Source organism: Mesoplodon densirostris, chromosome 1 (genome assembly GCF_025265405.1).
Source record: "Mesoplodon densirostris isolate mMesDen1 chromosome 1, mMesDen1 primary haplotype, whole genome shotgun sequence".
Taxonomy (NCBI): Eukaryota; Metazoa; Chordata; class Mammalia; order Artiodactyla; family Ziphiidae; genus Mesoplodon; species Mesoplodon densirostris.
The window spans coordinates 246,183,776-246,201,960 of NC_082661.1; positions in this window are offsets into that span (position 1 = coordinate 246,183,776).

Below are 18,185 nucleotides of genomic sequence, written 5' to 3' on the forward strand. Positions count from 1 at the left end.
TTTTTGGAACGGTCCCTGTGCTTATATCAAACTCTGGTTTTATGCATCACCCCACCTCTCCTTCCCCTTTATGCAGGCATAAGAGTGTTTTCTAAATGTGAGACTCTGTTCTCTTTCCTAACTCAGTTCACGTGTAGCCATGTTTACAGGATCTTCCTAAGTGATATCTTATGATAAGTTACTTTTTCTGTGTGACTTATTTCACTTAGAATCATCGTACCTGAATCCACTCACTTTGCTGCTACTGGTCTTATGACATTGATTTCATGGCTGAGGGATATTCCATCGTACGTAAGTACCACAATGTTTTGAACCATTTTTATATTTCCTGGGATATTTAAGGTGTACCCAAGTTTAGGTTCTTGTAGTCAGTGCAGCCCTAAATTTGGAGGTGGCTCTTTCTTATTGATTTTCAGTTTTCCCAAGGTATATTCCCTAGACTGGAAGTGGCCTTGGCTCTGTAGCTCTGTTGTTTACTTGTTTTAGGGAACACAATGCACTCCTCCAGTGAGGCAGTTGGCAATTTACATCCCGCCCATCAGCATAACAAGGCTCCCAGTTCTCCAGGGTCTGTCTTGCCTTTCTGGTTTTTACACATTTTGTGGATGTCCCTTTTGACCGGTGGGAAATGATACTTCTTTGTAGTGCAGATTTGCATTGCCCGCTTGCTTGCTTGGCCAAAAAGGGCGTATGCGTTTTCTCCTGAATATAGTCAGGAGAAAACGCATATGCCCTTTTTGGCCAAGTGCACCATTATCCAAGTTGTGCCCCTCTTCCTGTGCTTTACAGGCGATTCCAACGTACCCTTGAAATCTGTTTCCTGCTATTTTGCCTCGCTTTCAAGTCCGCCTCGTTGACTTCCCTCAACAGATTTTTGGACGATTGTTGTCCTTTATCACTCTGCCAGTTTGTGAATTGCTGTGCCCCTGAGCTCCATTTCTCAACTCGTTTTTTGTGAGCTGAACGCAAGTCCAAAATTTTGGATCATGTCCTATACTGGTTCCTGGTGGGTGGCTGAGACTTTGGTTAATTCTTCTTCCTGCCGGGAAATTAGAGTGACATGTGCCCGTCCAAATGCCTAACAGCTACTCTCTCATGGGTTCTCCCTCGTCCCTTCCATCCTCTGCCAAATTGGGAACCTGTGCAAACCAGGAAGTTAAAGGGCCTGTCTCCAAGTTGGGAGATTGATAGTAAGGCCGTTGGAAAGTCAAACTGGAGCACCAGGAGAGGGACTATTCGTTGAGTTTTAGAAACCTTTCGTATTCACATTGTTTACATTCTCTAGGTTTCCTGTACATGTTATAGCTGTAGTAATATTCCCTTGAACCAGGAGAGTTGGGACCAATGGAATGGGGGCCATGCATTATTGCTTGAAAGGGTCTGCATTTGCTCACCCAATCTCACCAATCCTCTCAGTCCCAAGTGTCCAGCCTTATGCCACATCCAGCTGTCATTGTAGATAGGGTCTTTCCAGGTTTCCTCAGACACCCTGAAGGAATTGTAAAGAATTTCCCTGTTTTTTGGTTTTACTTTTGAAATTCCTTTTTATAGTGGGTTTGAGCTGATTCTCGCTGCCATGTTTATGCCACTCTAGACACACTTGATTCCCTTATGGAGACATATCAATACATAGGTTTTAAGATTCTTACTAGTCAGATATATTCCTCTGCGGGAAATATGGGGTTTTGAGTCTCTTTCACTGAGGAATGTGTAGGTCTTGTCTATTCCAAAGTTGGTTTTTGGAACGGTCCCTGTGCTTATATCAAACTCTGGTTTTATGCATCACCCCACCTCTCCTTCCCCTTTATGCAGGCATAAGACTGTTTTCTAAATGTGAGACTCTGTTCTCTTTCCTAACTCAGTTCACGTGTAGCCATGTTTACAGGATCTTCATAAGTGATATATTATGATAAGTTTCTTTTTCTGTGTTTCTTATTTCACTTAGAATCATCGTACCTGAATCCACTCACTTTGCTGCTACTGGTCCTATGACATTGATTTCATGGATGAGGAATATTCCATCGTACGTAAGTACCACAATGTTTTGAACCATTTTTATATTTCCTGGGATATTTAAGGTGTACCCAAGTTTAGGTTCTTGTAGTCAGTGCAGCCCTAAATTTGGAGGTGGCTGTTTCTTATTGATTTTCAATTTTCCCATGGTATATTCCCTAGAAAGGAAGTGGCCTTGGCTCTGTAGCTCTGTTGTTTACTTGTTTTAGGGAACACAATGCACTCCTCCAGTGAGGCAGTTGGCAATTTACATCCCGCCCATCAGCATAACAAGGCTCCCTGTTCTCCAGGGCCTGTCTTGCCTTTCTGGTTTTTACACATTTTGTGGATGTCCCTTTTGACCGGTGGGAAGTGATACTTCTTTGTAGTGCAGATTTGCATTGCCCGCTTGCTTGCTTGGCCAAAAAGGGCGTATGCGTTTTCTCCTGAATATATTCAGGAGAAAACGCATACGCCCTTTTTGGCCAAGTGCATCATTGTCCAAGTTGTGCCCCTCTTCCTGTGCTTTACAGGCGATTCCAACGTACCTCTTGAAATCTGTTTCCTGCTATTTTGCCTCTCTTTCAAGTCCACCTCGTTGACTGCCCTCAACTGATTTTTGTACGATAGTTGTCCTTTATCACTCTGCCAGTTTGTGAATTGCTGTGCCCCTGAGCTCCATTTCTCAACTCGTTTTTTGTGAGCTGAACGCAAGTCCAAAATTTTGGATCATGTCCTATACTGGTTCCCGGTGGGTGGCTGAGACTTTGGTTAATTCTTCTTCCTGCCGGGAAATTAGAGTGACATGTGCCCGTCCAAATGCCTAACAGCTACTCTCTCATGGGTTCTCCCTCGTCCCTTCCATCCTCTGCCAAATTGGGAACCTGTGCAAACCAGGAGGTTAAAGGGCCTGTCTCTCCAAGTTGGGAGATTGATAGTAAGGCAGTTGGAAAGTCAAACTGGAGCACCAGGAGAGGGACTATTCGTTGAGATTTAGAAACCTTTCGTATTCACAGTGTGTCCATTCTCTAGGTTTCCTGTACATGTTATAGCTGTAGTAATATTCCCTTGGACCTGGAGAGTTGGGACCCATGGAATGGGGGCCATGCATTATTGCTTGAAAGGGTCTGAATTTGCTCACCCAATCTCACCAATCCTCTCAGTCCCAAGTGTCCAGCCTTATGCCACATACAGCTGTCATTGTAGACAGGGTCTTTCCAGGTTTCCTCAGACACCCTGAAGGAATTGTAAAGAATTTCCCTGTTTTTTGGTTTTGCTTTTGAAATTCCTTTTTATAGTGGGTTTGAGCTGATTCTCGCTGCCATGTTTATGCCACTCCAGACACACTTGATTCCCTTATGCAGACATATCAATACATAGGTTTTAAGATTCTTACTCGTCAGATATATTCCTCTGTGGGAAATATGGGCTTTTGAGTCTCTTTCACTGAGGAAGGTGTAGGTCTTGTCTATTACAAAGTTGGTTTTTGGAACGGTCCCTGTGCTTATATCAAACTCTGGTTTTATGCATCACCGCACCTCTCCTTCCCCTTTATGCAGGCATAAGAGTGTTTTCTAAATGTGAGACTCTGTTCTCTTTCCTAACTCAGTTCACGTGTAGCCATGTTTACAGGATCTTCCTAAGTGATATCTTATGATAAGTTACTTTTTCTGTGTGACTTATTTCACTTAGAATCATCGTACCTGAATCCACTCACTTTGCTGCTACTGGTCTTATGACATTGATTTCATGGCTGAGGGATATTCCATCGTACGTAAGTACCACAATGTTTTGAACCATTTTTATATTTCCTGGGATATTTAAGGTGTACCCAAGTTTAGGTTCTTGTAGTCAGTGCAGCCCTAAATTTGGAGGTGGCTGTTTCTTATTGATTTTCCGTTTTCCCAAGGTATATTCCCTAGACTGGAAGTGGCCTTGGCTCTGTAGCTCTGTTGTTTACTTGTTTTAGGGAACACAATGCACTCCTCCAGTGAGGCAGTTGGCAATTTACATCCCGCCCATCAGCATAACAAGGCTCCCAGTTCTCCAGGGCCTGTCTTGCCTTTCTGGTTTTTACACATTTTGTGGATGTCCCTTTTGACCGGTGGGAAATGATACTTCTTTGTAGTGCAGATTTGCATTGCCCGCTTGCTTGCTTGGCCAAAAAGGGCGTATGCGTTTTCTCCTGAATATATTCAGGAGAAAACGCATACGCCCTTTTTGGCCAAGTGCACCATTGTCCAAGTTGTGCCCCTCTTCCTGTGCTTTACAGGCGATTCCAACGTACCCTTGAAATCTGTTTCCTGCTATTTTGCCTCGCTTTCAAGTCCGCCTCGTTGACTTCCCTCAACAGATTTTTGGACGATTGTTGTCCTTTATCACTCTGCCAGTTTGTGAATTGCTGTGCCCCTGAGCTCCATTTCTCAACTCGTTTTTTTGTGAGCTGAACGCAAGTCCAAAATTTTGCATCCTGTCTTATACTGGTTCCCGGTGGGTGCCTGAGACTTTGGTTAATTCTTCTTCCTGCCGGGAAATTAGAGTGACATGTGCCCGTCCAAATGCCTAACAGCTACTCTCTCATGGGTTCTCCCTCGTCCCTTCCATCCTCTGCCAAATTGGGAACCTGTGCAAACCAGGAAGTTAAAGGGCCTGTCTCTCCAAGTTGGGAGATTGATAGTAAGGCCGTTGGAAAGTCAAACTGGAGCACCAGGAGAGGGACTATTCGTTGAGTTTTAGAAACCTTTCGTATTCACAGTGTGTCCATTCTCTAGGTTTCCTGTACATGTTATAGCTGTAGTAATATTCCCTTGGACCTTGAGAGTTGGGACCCATGGAATGGGGGCCATGCATTATTGCTTGAAAGGGTCTGCATTTGCTCACCCAATCTCACCAATCCTCTCATTCCCAAGTGTCCAGCCTTATGCCACATACAGCTGTCATTGTAGACAGGGTCTTTCCAGGTTTCCTCAGACACCCTGAAGGAATTGTAAAGAATTTCCCTGTTTTTTGGTTTTGCTTTTGAAATTCCTTTTTATAGTGGGTTTGAGCTGATTCTCGCTGCCATGTTTATGCCACTCCAGACACACTTGATTCCCTTATGCAGACATATCAATACATATGTTTTAAGATTCTTACTCGTCAGATATATTCCTCTGTGGGAAATATGGGCTTTTGGGTCTCTTTCACTGAGGAATGTGTAGGTCTTGTGTATTACAAAGTTGGTTTTTGGAACGGTCCCTGTGCTTATATCAAACTCTGGTTTTATGCATCACCCCACCTCTCCTTCCCCTTTATGCAGGCATAAGAGTGTTTTCTAAATGTGAGACTCTGTTCTCTTTCCTAACTCAGTTCACGTGTAGCCATGTTTACAGGATCTTCCTAAGTGATATCTTATGATAAGTTACTTTTTCTGTGTGACTTATTTCACTTAGAATCATCGTACCTGAATCCACTCACTTTGCTGCTACTGGTCTTATGACATTGATTTCATGGCTGAGGGATATTCCATCGTACGTAAGTACCACAATGTTTTGAACCATTTTTATATTTCCTGGGATATTTAAGGTGTACCCAAGTTTAGGTTCTTGTAGTCAGTGCAGCCCTAAATTTGGAGGTGGCTCTTTCTTATTGATTTTCAGTTTTCCCAAGGTATATTCCCTAGACTGGAAGTGGCCTTGGCTCTGTAGCTCTGTTGTTTACTTGTTTTAGGGAACACAATGCACTCCTCCAGTGAGGCAGTTGGCAATTTACATCCCGCCCATCAGCATAACAAGGCTCCCAGTTCTCCAGGGTCTGTCTTGCCTTTCTGGTTTTTACACATTTTGTGGATGTCCCTTTTGACTGGTGGGAAATGATACTTCTTTGTAGTGCAGATTTGCATTGCCCGCTTGCTTGCTTGGCCAAAAAGGGCGTATGCGTTTTCTCCTGAATATAGTCAGGAGAAAACGCATACGCCCTTTTCGGCCAAGTGCACCATTGTCCAAATTGTGCCCCTCTTCCTGTGCTTTACAGGCGATTCCAACGTACCTCTAGAAATCTGTTTCCTGCTATTTTGCCTCACTTTCAAGTCCGCCTCGTTGACTTCCCTCAACAGATTTTTGGACGATTGTTGTCCTTTATCACTCTGCCAGTTTGTGAATTGCTGTGCCCCTGAGCTCCATTTCTCAACTCGTTTTTTGTGAGCTGAACGCAAGTCCAAAATTTTGGATCCTGTCCTATACTGGTTCCCGGTGGGTGGCTGAGACTTTGGTTAATTCTTCTTCCTGCCGGGAAATTAGAGTGACATGTGCCCGTCCAAATGCCTAACAGCTACTCTCTCATGGGTTCTCCCTCGTCCCTTCCATCCTCTGCCAAATTGGGAACCTGTGCAAACCAGGAGGTTAAAGGGCCTGTCTCTCCAAGTTGGGAGATGGATAGTAAGGCAGTTGGAAAGTCAAACTGGAGCACCAGGAGAGGGACTATTCGTTGGTTTTAGAAACCTTTCGTATTCACAGTGTGTCCATTCTCTAGGTTTCCTGTACATGTTATAGCTGTAGTAATATTCCCTTGAACGTGTAGAGTTGGGACCCATGGAATGGGGGCCATGCATTATTGCTTGAAAGGGTCTGCATTCGCTCACCCAATCTCACCAATCCTCTCAGTCCCAAGTGTCCAGCCTTATGCCACATCCAGCTGTCATTGTAGATAGGGTCTTTCCAGGTTTCCTCAGACACCCTGAAGGAATTGTAAAGAATTTCCCTGTTTTTTGGTTTTGCTTTTGAAATTCCTTTTTATAGTGGGTTTGAGCTGATTCTCGCTGCCATGTTTATGCCACTCTAGACACACTTGATTCCCTTATGGAGACATATCAATACATAGGTTTTAAGATTCTTACTAGTCAGATATATTCCTCTGTAGGAAATATGGGGTTTTGAGTCTCTTTCACTGAGGAAGGTGTCGGTCTTGTCAATTCCAAAGTTGGTTTCTGAAACGGTCCCTGTGCTTATACCAAACTCTGGTTTTTTGCATCACCCCACCTCTCCTTCCCCTTTTTGCAGGCATAAGAGTGTTTTCTAAATGTGAGACTCTGTTCTCTTTCCTAACTCAGTTCATGTGTAGCCATGTTTACAGGATCTTCATAAGTGATATCTTATGATAAGTTTCTTTTTCTGTGTGACTTATTTCACTTAGAATCATCGTACCTGAATCCACTCACTTTGCTGCTACTGGTCTTATGACATTGATTTCATGGCTGAGGGATATTCCATCGTACGTAATTACCACAATGTTTTGAACCATTTTTATATTTTCTGGGATATTTAAGGTGTACCCAAGTTGAGGTTCTTGTAGTCAGTGCAGCCCTAAATTTGGAGGTGGCTCTTTCTTATTGATTTTCAGTTTTCCCAAGGTATATTCCCTAGACTGGAAGTGGCCTTGGCTCTGTAGCTCTGTTGTTTACTTGTTTTAGGGAACACAATGCACTCCTCCAGTGAGGCAGTTGGCAATTTACATCCCGCCCATCAGCATAACAAGGCTCCCTGTTCTCCAGGGCCTGTCTTGCCTTTCTGGTTTTTACACATTTTGTGGATGTCCCTTTTGACCGGTGGGAAGTGATACTTCTTTGTAGTGCAGATTTGCATTGCCCGCTTGCTTGCTTGGCCAAAAAGGGCGTATGCGTTTTCTCCTGAATATATTCAGGAGAAAACGCATACGCCCTTTGTGGCCAAGTGCACCATTGTCCAAGTGGTGCCCCTATTCCTGAGCTTTAAAGGCGATTCCAACGTACCTCTTGAAATCTGTTTCCTGCTATTTTGCCTTGCTTTCAAGTCCGCCTCGTTGACTTCCCTCAACAGAATTTTGGACGTTAGTTGTCCTTTATCACTCTGCCAGTTTGTGAATTGCTGTGCCCCTGAGCTCCATTTCTCAACTCGTTTTTTGTGAGCTGAACGCAAGTCCAAAATTTTGGATCATGTCCTATACTGGTTCCCGGTGGGTGGCTGAGACTTTGGTTAATTCTTCTTCCTGCCGGGAAATTAGAGTGACATGTGCCCGTCCAAATGCCTAACAGCTACTCTCTCATGGGTTCTCCCTCGTCCCTTCCATCCTCTGCCAAATTGGGAACCTGTGCAAACCAGGAGGTTAAAGGGCCTGTCTCTCCAAGTTGGGAGATTGATAGTAAGGCAGTTGGAAAGTCAAACTGGAGCACCAGGAGAGGGACTATTCGTTGAGTTTTAGAAACCTTTCGTATTCACAGTGTGTCCATTCTCTAGGTTTCCTGTACATGTTATAGCTGTAGTAATATTCCCTTGAACCTGGAGAGTTGGGACCCATGGAATGGGGGCCATGCATTATTGCTTGAAAGGGTCTGCATTTGCTCACCCAATCTCACCAATCCTCTCAGTCCCAAGTGTCCAGCCTTATGCCACATCCAGCTGTCATTGTAGATAGGGTCTTTCCAGGTTTCCTCAGACACCCTGAAGGAATTGTAAAGAATTTCCCTGTTTTTTGGTTTTGCATTTGAAATTCCTTTTTAGAGTGGGTTTGAGCTGATTCTCGCTGCCATGTTTATGCCACTCTAGACACACTTGATTCCCTTATGGTGCCATATCAATACATAGGTTTTAAGAATCTTACTAGTCAGATATATTCCTCTGCGGGAAATATGGGGTTTTGAGTCTCTTTCACTGAGGCAGGTGTAGGTCTTGTCTATTCCAAAGTTGGTTTTTGGAACGGTCCCTGTGCTTATATCAAACTCTGGTTTTATGCATCACCCCACCTCTCCACCCCTTTATGCAGGCATAAGAGTGTTTTCTAAATGTGAGACTCTGTTCTCTTTCCTAACTCAGTTCACGTGTAGCCATGTTTACAGGATCTTCATAAGTGATATCTTATGATAAGTTCCTTTTTTCTGTGTGACTTATTTCACTTAGAATCATCGTACCTGAATCCACTCACTTTGCTGCTACTGGTCTTATGACATTGATTTCATGGCTGAGGGATATTCCATCGTACGTAATTACCACAATGTTTTGAACCATTTTTATATTTTCTGGGATATTTAAGGTGTACCCAAGTTGAGGTTCTTGTAGTCAGTGCAGCCCTAAATTTGGAGGTGGCTCTTTCTTATTGATTTTCAGTTTTCCCAAGGTATATTCCCTAGACTGGAAGTGGCCTTGGCTCTGTAGCTCTGTTGTTTACTTGTTTTAGGGAACACAATGCACTCCTCCAGTGAGGCAGTTGGCAATTTACATCCCGCCCATCAGCATAACAAGGCTCCCTGTTCTCCAGGGCCTGTCTTGCCTTTCTGGTTTTTACACATTTTGTGGATGTCCTGTTTGACCGGTGGGAAGTGACACTTCTTTGTAGTGCAGATTTGCATTGCCCGCTTGCTTGCTTGGCCAAAAAGGGCCTATGCGTTTTCTCCTGAATATATTCAGGAGAAAACGCATACGCCCTTTTTGGCCAAGTGCATCAATGTCCAAGTTGTGCCCCTCTTCCTGTACTTTACAGGCGATTCCAAGGTACATCTTGAAATCTGTTTCCTGCTATTTTGCCTCGCTTTCAAGTCCACCTCGTTGACTTCCCTCAACAGATTTTTGGACGATAGTTGTCCTTTATGACTCTGCCAGTTTGTGAATTGCTGTGCCCCTGAGCTCCATTTCTCAACTCGTTTTTTGTGAGCTGAACGCAAGTCCAAAATTTTGGATCATGTCCTATACTGGTTCCCGGTGGGTGGCTGAGACTTTGGTTAATTCTTCTTCCTGCCGGGAAATTAGAGTGACATGTGCCCGTCCAAATGCCTAACAGCTACTCTCTCATGGGTTCTCCCTCGTCCCTTCCATCCTCTGCCAAATTGGGAACCTGTGCAAACCAGGAGGTTAAAGGGCCTGTCTCTCCAAGTTGGGAGATTGATAGTAAGGCAGTTGGAAAGTCAAACTGGAGCACCAGGAGAGGGACTATTCGTTGAGTTTTAGAAACCTTTCGTATTCACAGTGTGTCCATTCTCTAGGTTTCCTGTACATGTTATAGCTGTAGTAATATTCCCTTGAACCTGGAGAGTTGGGACCTATGGAATGGGGGCAATTTATTATTGCTTGAAAGGGTCTGCATTTGCTCACCCAATCTCACCAATCCTCTCAGTCCCAAGTGTCCAGCCTTATGCCACATCCAGCTGTCATTGTAAACAGGGTCTTTCCAGGTTTCCTCAGACACCCTGAAGGAATTGTAAAGAATTTCCCTGTTTTTTGGTTTTGCTTTTGAAATTCCTTTTTATAGTGGGTTTGAGCTGATTCTCGCTGCCATGTTTATGCCACTCTAGACACACTTGATTCCCTTATGCAGACATATCAATACATAGGTTTTAAGATTCTTACTAGTCAGATATATTCCTCTGCGGGAAATATGGGGTTTTGAGTCTCTTTCACTGAGGAAGGTGTAGGTCTTGTCTATTCCAAAGTTGGTTTTTGGAACGGTCCCTGTGCTTATATCAAACTCTGGTTTTATGCATCACCCCACCTCTCATTCCCCTTTTTGCAGGCATAAGAGTGTTTTCTAAATGTGAGATTCTGTTCTCTTTCCTAACTCAGTTCACGTGTAGCCATGTTTACAGGATCTTCATCAGTGATATATTATGATAAGTTTCTTTTTCTGTGTGACTTATTTCACTTAGAATCATCGTACCTGAATCCACTCACTTTGCTGCTACTGGTCTTATGACATTGATTTCATGGCTGAGGGATATTCCATCGTATGTAAGTACCACAATGTTTTGAACCATTTTTATATTTCCTGGGATATTTAAGGTGTACCCAAGTTGAGGTTCTTGTAGTCAGTGCAGCCCTAAATTTGGAGGTGGCTCTTTCTTATTGATTTTCAGTTTTCCCAAGGTATATTCCCTAGTCTGGAAGTGGCCTTGGCTCTGTAGCTATGTTGTTTACTTGTTTTAGGGAACACAATGCACTCCTCCAGTGAGGCAGTTGGCAATTTACATCCCGCCCATCAGCATAACAAGGCTCCCAGTTCTCCAGGGCCTGTCTTGCCTTTCTGGTTTTTACACATTTTGTGGATGTCCCTTTTGACCGGTGGGAAGTGATACTTCTTTGTAGTGCAGATTTGCATTGCCCGCTTGCTTGCTTGGCCAAAAAGGGCGTATGCGTTTTCTCCTGAATATATTCAGGAGAAAACGCATACGCCCTTTTTGGCCAAGTGCACCATTGTCCAAGTTGTGCCCCTCTTCCTGTGCTTTACAGGCGATTCCAACATACCTCTTGAAATCTGTTTCCTGCTATTTTGCCTCGCTTTCAAGTCCGCCTCGTTGACTTCCCTCAACAGATTTTTGGACGATAGTTGTCCTTTATCACTCTGCCAGTTTGTGAATTGCTGTGCCCCTGTGCTCCATTTCTCAACTCGTTTTTTTGTGAGCTGAACGCAAGTCCAAAATTTTGGATACTGTCCTATACTGGTTCCCGGTGAGTGGCTGAGACTTTGGTTAATTCTTCTTCCTCCCGGGAAATTAGAGTGACATATGCCCGTCCAAATGTCTAACAGCTACTCTCTCATGGGTTCTCCCTCGTCCCTTCCATCCTCTTCCAAATTGGGAACCTGTGCAAACCAGGAGGTTAAAGGGCCTGTCTCTCCAAGTTGGGAGATTGATAGTAAGGCAGTTGGAAAGTCAAACTGGAGCACCAGGAGAGGGATTATTCGTTGAATTTTAGAAACCTTTCGTATTCACAGTGTGTCCATTCTCTAGGTTTCCTGTACATGTTATAGCTGTAGTAATATTCCCTTGAACCTGGAGAGTTGGGACCCATGGAATGGGGGCCATGCATTATTGCTTGAAAGGGTCTGCATTTGCTCAACCAATCTCACCAATCCTCTCAGTCCCAAGTGTCCAGCCTTATGCCACATCCAGCTGTCATTGTAGACAGGGTCTTTCCAGGTTTCCTCAGACACCCTGAAGGAATTGTAAAAAATTTCCCTGTTTTTTGGTTTTGCTTTTGAAATTCCTTTTTTTTTTTTTTTTTGCGTTATGCGGGTCTCTCACTGTTGTGGCCTCCCCCGTTGCGGAGCACAGGCTCCGGACGCGCAGGCTCCGGAGGCGGAGGCTCAGCGGCCATGGCCCACGGGCCCAGCCGCTCCGCGGCACATGGGATCCTCCCAGACCGGGGCACGAACCCGTATCCCCTGCATCGGCAGGCGGACTCTTAACCACTTGCGCCACCAGGGAGGCCCTGAAATTCCTTTTTATAGTGGGTTTGAGCTGATTCTCGCTGCCATGTTTATGCCACTCTAGACACACTTGATTCCCTTATGCAGACATATCAATACATAGTTTTTAAGATTCCTACTAGTCAGATATATTCCTCTGCGGGAAATATGGGGTTTTGAGTCTCTTTCACTGAGGAAGGTGTAGGTCTTGTCTATTCTAAAGTTGGTTTTTGGAACGGTCCCTGTGCTTATATCAAACTCTGGTTTTATGCATCACCCCACCTCTCCTTCCCCTTTTTGCAGGCATAAGAGTGTTTTCTAAATGTGAGACTCTGTTCTCTTTCCTAACTCAGTTCACGTGTAGCCATGTTTACAGGATCTTCATCAGTGATATCTTATGATAAGTTTCTTTTTCTGTGTGACTTATTTCAATTAGAATCATCGTACCTGAATCCACTCACTTTGCTGCTACTGGTCTTATGACATTGATTTCATGGCTGAGGGATATTCCATCGTATGTAAGTACCACAATGTTTTGAACCATTTTTATATTTCCTGGGATATTTAAGGTGTACCCAAGTTGAGGTTCTTGTAGTCAGTGCAGCCCTAAATTTGGAGGTGGCTCCTTCTTATTGATTTTCAGTTTTCCCAAGGTATATTCCCTAGACTGGAAGTGGCCTTGGCTCTGTAGCTCTGTTGTTTACTTGTTTTAGGGAACACAATGCACTCCTCCAGTGAGGCAGTTGGCAATTTACATCCCGCCCATCAGCATAACAAGGCTCCCTGTTCTCCAGGGCCTGTCTTGCCTTTCTGGTTTTTACACATTTTGTGGATGTCCCTTTTGACCGGTGGGAAGTGATACTTCTTTGTAGTGCAGATTTGCATTGCCCGCTTGCTTGCTTGGCCAAAAAGGGCGTATGCGTTTTCTCCTGAATATATTCAGGAGAAAACGCATACGCCCTTTTTGGCCAAGTGCACCATTGTCCAAGTTGTGCCCCTCTTCCTGTGCTTTACAGGCGATTCCAACGTACCTCTTGAAATCTGTTTCTTGCTATTTTGCCTCGCTTTCAAGTCCACCTCGTTGACTTCCCTCAACAGAATTTTGGACGTTAGTTGTCCTTTATCACTCTGCCAGTTTGTGAATTGCTGTGCCCCTGAGCTCCATTTCTCAACTCGTTTTTTGTGAGCTGAACGCAAGTCCAAAATTTTGGATCCTGTCCTATACTGGTTCCCGGTGGGTGGCTGAGACTTTGGTTAATTCTTCTTCCTGCCGGGAAATTAGAATTACATGTGCCCATCCAAATGCCTAACAGCTACTCTCTCATGGGTTCTCCCTCGTCCCTTCCATCCTCTGCCAAATTGGGAACCTGTGCAAACCAGGAGGTTAAAGGGCCTGTCTCTCCAAATTGGGAGATTGATAGTAAGGCAGTTGGAAAGTCAAACTGGAGCACCAGGAGAGGGATTATTCGTTGAATTTTAGAAACCTTTCGTATTCACAGTGTGTCCATTCTCTAGGTTTCCTGTACATGTTATAGCTGTAGTAATATTCCCTTGAACCTGGAGAGTTGGGACCCATGGAATGGGGGCCATGCATTATTGCTTGAAAGGGTCTGCATTTGCTCAACCAATCTCACCAATCCTCTCAGTCCCAAGTGTCCAGCCTTATGCCACATCCAGCTGTCATTGTAGACAGGGTCTTTCCAGGTTTCCTCAGACACCCTGAAGGAATTGTAAAAAATTTCCCTGTTTTTTGGTTTTGCTTTTGAAATTCCTTTTTTTTTTTTGCGGTATGCGGGTCTCTCACTGTTGTGGCCTCCCCCGTTGCGGAGCACAGGCTCCGGACGCGCAGGCTCCGGAGGCGCAGGCTCAGTGGCCATGGCCCACGGGCCCAGCCGCTCCGCGGCACATGGGATCCTCCCAGACCGGGGCACGAACCCGTATCCCCTGCATCGGCAGGCGGACTCTTAACCACTTGCGCCACCAGGGAGGCCCTGAAATTCCTTTTTATAGTGGGTTTGAGCTGATTCTCGCTGCCATGTTTATGCCACTCTAGACACACTTGATTCCCTTATGCAGACATATCAATACATAGTTTTTAAGATTCCTACTAGTCAGATATATTCCTCTGCGGGAAATATGGGGTTTTGAGTCTCTTTCACTGAGGAAGGTGTAGGTCTTGTCTATTCTAAAGTTGGTTTTTGGAACGGTCCCTGTGCTTATATCAAACTCTGGTTTTATGCATCACCCCACCTCTCCTTCCCCTTTTTGCAGGCATAAGAGTGTTTTCTAAATGTGAGACTCTGTTCTCTTTCCTAACTCAGTTCACGTGTAGCCATGTTTACAGGATCTTCATCAGTGATATCTTATGATAAGTTTCTTTTTCTGTGTGACTTATTTCACTTAGAATCATCGTACCTGAATCCACTCACTTTGCTGCTACTGGTCTTATGACATTGATTTCATGGCTGAGGGATATTCCATCGTATGTAAGTACCACAATGTTTTGAACCATTTTTATATTTCCTGGGATATTTAAGGTGTACCCAAGTTGAGGTTCTTGTAGTCAGTGCAGCCCTAAATTTGGAGGTGGCTCCTTCTTATTGATTTTCAGTTTTCCCAAGGTATATTCCCTAGACTGGAAGTGGCCTTGGCTCTGTAGCTCTGTTGTTTACTTGTTTTAGGGAACACAATGCACTCCTCCAGTGAGGCAGTTGGCAATTTACATCCCGCCCATCAGCATAACAAGGCTCCCTGTTCTCCAGGGCCTGTCTTGCCTTTCTGGTTTTTACACATTTTGTGGATGTCCCTTTTGACCGGTGGGAAGTGATACTTCTTTGTAGTGCAGATTTGCATTGCCCGCTTGCTTGCTTGGCCAAAAAGGGCGTATGCGTTTTCTCCTGAATATATTCAGGAGAAAACGCATACGCCCTTTTTGGCCAAGTGCACCATTGTCCAAGTTGTGCCCCTCTTCCTGTGCTTTACAGGCGATTCCAGCGTACCTCTTGAAATCTGTTTCCTGCTATTTTGCCTCGCTTTCAAGTCCACCTCGTTGACTTCCCTCAACAGAATTTTGGACGTTAGTTGTCCTTTATCACTCTGCCAGTTTGTGAATTGCTGTGCCCCTGAGCTCCATTTCTCAACTCGTTTTTTGTGAGCTGAACGCAAGTCCAAAATTTTGGATCCTGTCCTATACTGGTTCCCGGTGGGTGGCTGAGACTTTGGTTAATTCTTCTTCCTGCCGGGAAATTAGAATTACATGTGCCCATCCAAATGCCTAACAGCTACTCTCTCATGGGTTCTCCCTCGTCCCTTCCATCCTCTGCCAAATTGGGAACCTGTGCAAACCAGGAGGTTAAAGGGCCTGTCTCTCCAAATTGGGAGATTGATAGTAAGGCAGTTGGAAAGTCAAACTGGAGCACCAGGAGAGGGACTATTCGTTGAGTTTTAGAAACCTTTCGTATTCACAGTGTGTCCATTCTCTAGGTTTCCTGTACATGTTATAGCTGTAGTAATATTCCCTTGGACCTGGAGAGTTGGGACCCATGGATTGGGGGCCATGCATTATTGCTTGAAAGGGTCTGCATTTGCTCACCCAATCTCACCAATCCTCTCAGTCCCAAGTGTCCAGCCTTATGCCACATCCAGCTGTCATTGTAGACAGGGTCTTTCCAGGTTTCCTCAGACACCCTGAAGGAATTGTAAAGAATTTCCCTGTTTTTTGGTTTTGCTTTTGAAATTCCTTTTTATAGTGGGTTTGAGCTGATTCTCGCTGCCATGTTTATGCCACTCTAGACACACTTGATTCCCTTATGCAGACATATCAATACATAGGTTTTAAGATTCTTACTAGTCAGATATATTCCTCTGTGGGAAATATGGGGTTTTGAGTCTCTTTCACTGAGGAAGGTGTAGGTCTTGTCTATTCCAAAGTTGGTTTTTGGAACGGTCCCTGTGCTTATATCAAACTCTGGTTTTATGCATCACCCCACCTCTCCTTCCCCTTTTTGCAGGCATAAGAGTGTTTTCTAAATGTGAGACTCTGTTCTCTTTCCTAACTCAGTTCACGTGTAGCCATGTTTACAGGATCTTCCTAAGTGATATCTTATGATAAGTTTCTTTTTCTGTGTGACTTATTTCACTTAGAATCATCGTACCTGAATCCACTCACTTTGCTGCTACTGGTCTTATGACATTGATTTAATGGCTGAGGGATATTCCATCGTATGTAAGTACCACAATGTTTTGAACCATTTTTATATTTCCTGGGATATTTAAGGTGTACCCAAGTTGAGGTTCTTGTAGTAAGTGCAGCCCTAAATTTGGAGGTGGCTCTTTCTTATTGATTTTCAGTTTTCCCAAGGTATATTCCCTAGACTGGAAGTGGCCTTGGCTCTGTAGCTCTGTTGTTTACTTGTTTTAGGGAACACAATGCACTCCTCCAGTGAGGCAGTTGGCAATTTACATCCCGCCCATCAGCATAACAAGGCTCTCTGTTCTCCAGGGCCTGTCTTGCCTTTCTGGTTTTTACACATTTTGTGGATGTCCCTTTTGACCGGTGGGAAATGATACTTCTTTGTAGTGCAGATTTGCATTGCCCGCTTGCTTGCTTGGCCAAAAAGGGCGTATGCGTTTTCTCCTGAATATATTCAGGAGAAAACCCATACGCCCTTTTTGGCCAAGTGCATCATTGTCCAAGTTGTGCCCCTCTTCCTGTGCTTTACAGGCGATTGCAAGGTACCTCTTGAAATCTGTTTCCTGCTATTTTGCCTCGCTTTCAAGTCCACCTCGTTGACTTCCCTCAAGTGATTTTTGGACGATAGTTGTCCTTTATCACTCTGCCAGTTTGTGAAATGCTGTGCCCCTGAGCTCCATTTCTCAACTCGTTTTTTGTGAGCTGAACGCAAGTCCAAAATTTTGGATCCTGTCCTCTACTGGTTCCCAGTGCGTGGCTGAGACTTAGGTCAATTCTTCTTCCTGCCGGGAAATTAGAGTAACATGTGCCCGTCCAAATGCCTAACAGCTACTCTCTCATGGGTTCTCCCTCGTCCCTTCCATCCTCTTCCAAATTGGGAACCTGTGCAAACCAGGAGGTTAAAGGGCCTGTCTCTCAAAGTTGGGAGATTGATAGTAAGGCAGTTGGAAAGTCAAACTTGAGCACCAGGAGAGGGACTATTCTTTGAGTTTTAGAAACCTTTCGTATTCACAGTGTGTCCATTCTCTAGGTTTCCTGTACATGTTATAGCTGTAGTAATATTCCCTTGAACCTGGAGAGTTGGGACCCATGGAATGGGGGCCATGCATTATTGCTTGAAAGGGTCTGCATTTGCTCACCCAATCTCACCAATCCTCTTAGTCCCAAGTGTCCAGCCTTATGCCACATCCAGCTGTCATTGTAGACAGGGTCTTTCCAGGTTTCCTCAGACACCCTGAAGGAATTGTAAAGAATTTCCCTGTTTTTTGGTTTTGCTTTTGAAATTCCTTTTTATAGTGGGTTTGAGCTGATTCTCGCTGCCATGTTTATGCCACTCTAGACACACTTGATTCCCTTATGCTGACATATCAATATATAGGTTTTAAGATTCTTACTAGTCAGATCTATTCCTCTGTGGGAAATATGGGGTTTTGAGTCTCTTTCACTGAGGAAGGTGTAGGTCTTGTCTATTCCAAAGTTGGTTTTTGGAACGGTCCCTGTGCTTATATCAAACTCTGGTTTTATGCATCACCCCACCTCTCCTTCCCCTTTTTGCAGGCATAAGAGTGTTTTCTAAATGTGAGACTCTGTTCTCTTTCCTAACTCAGTTCACGTGTAGCCATGTTTACAGGATCTTCCTAAGTGATATCTTATGATAAGTTTCTTTTTCTGTGTGACTTATTTCACTTAGAATCATCGTACCTGAATCCACTCACTTTGCTGCTACTGGTCTTATGACATTGATTTCATGGCTGAGGGATATTCCATCGTATGTAAGTACAACAATGTTTTGAACCATTTTTATATTTCCTGGGAT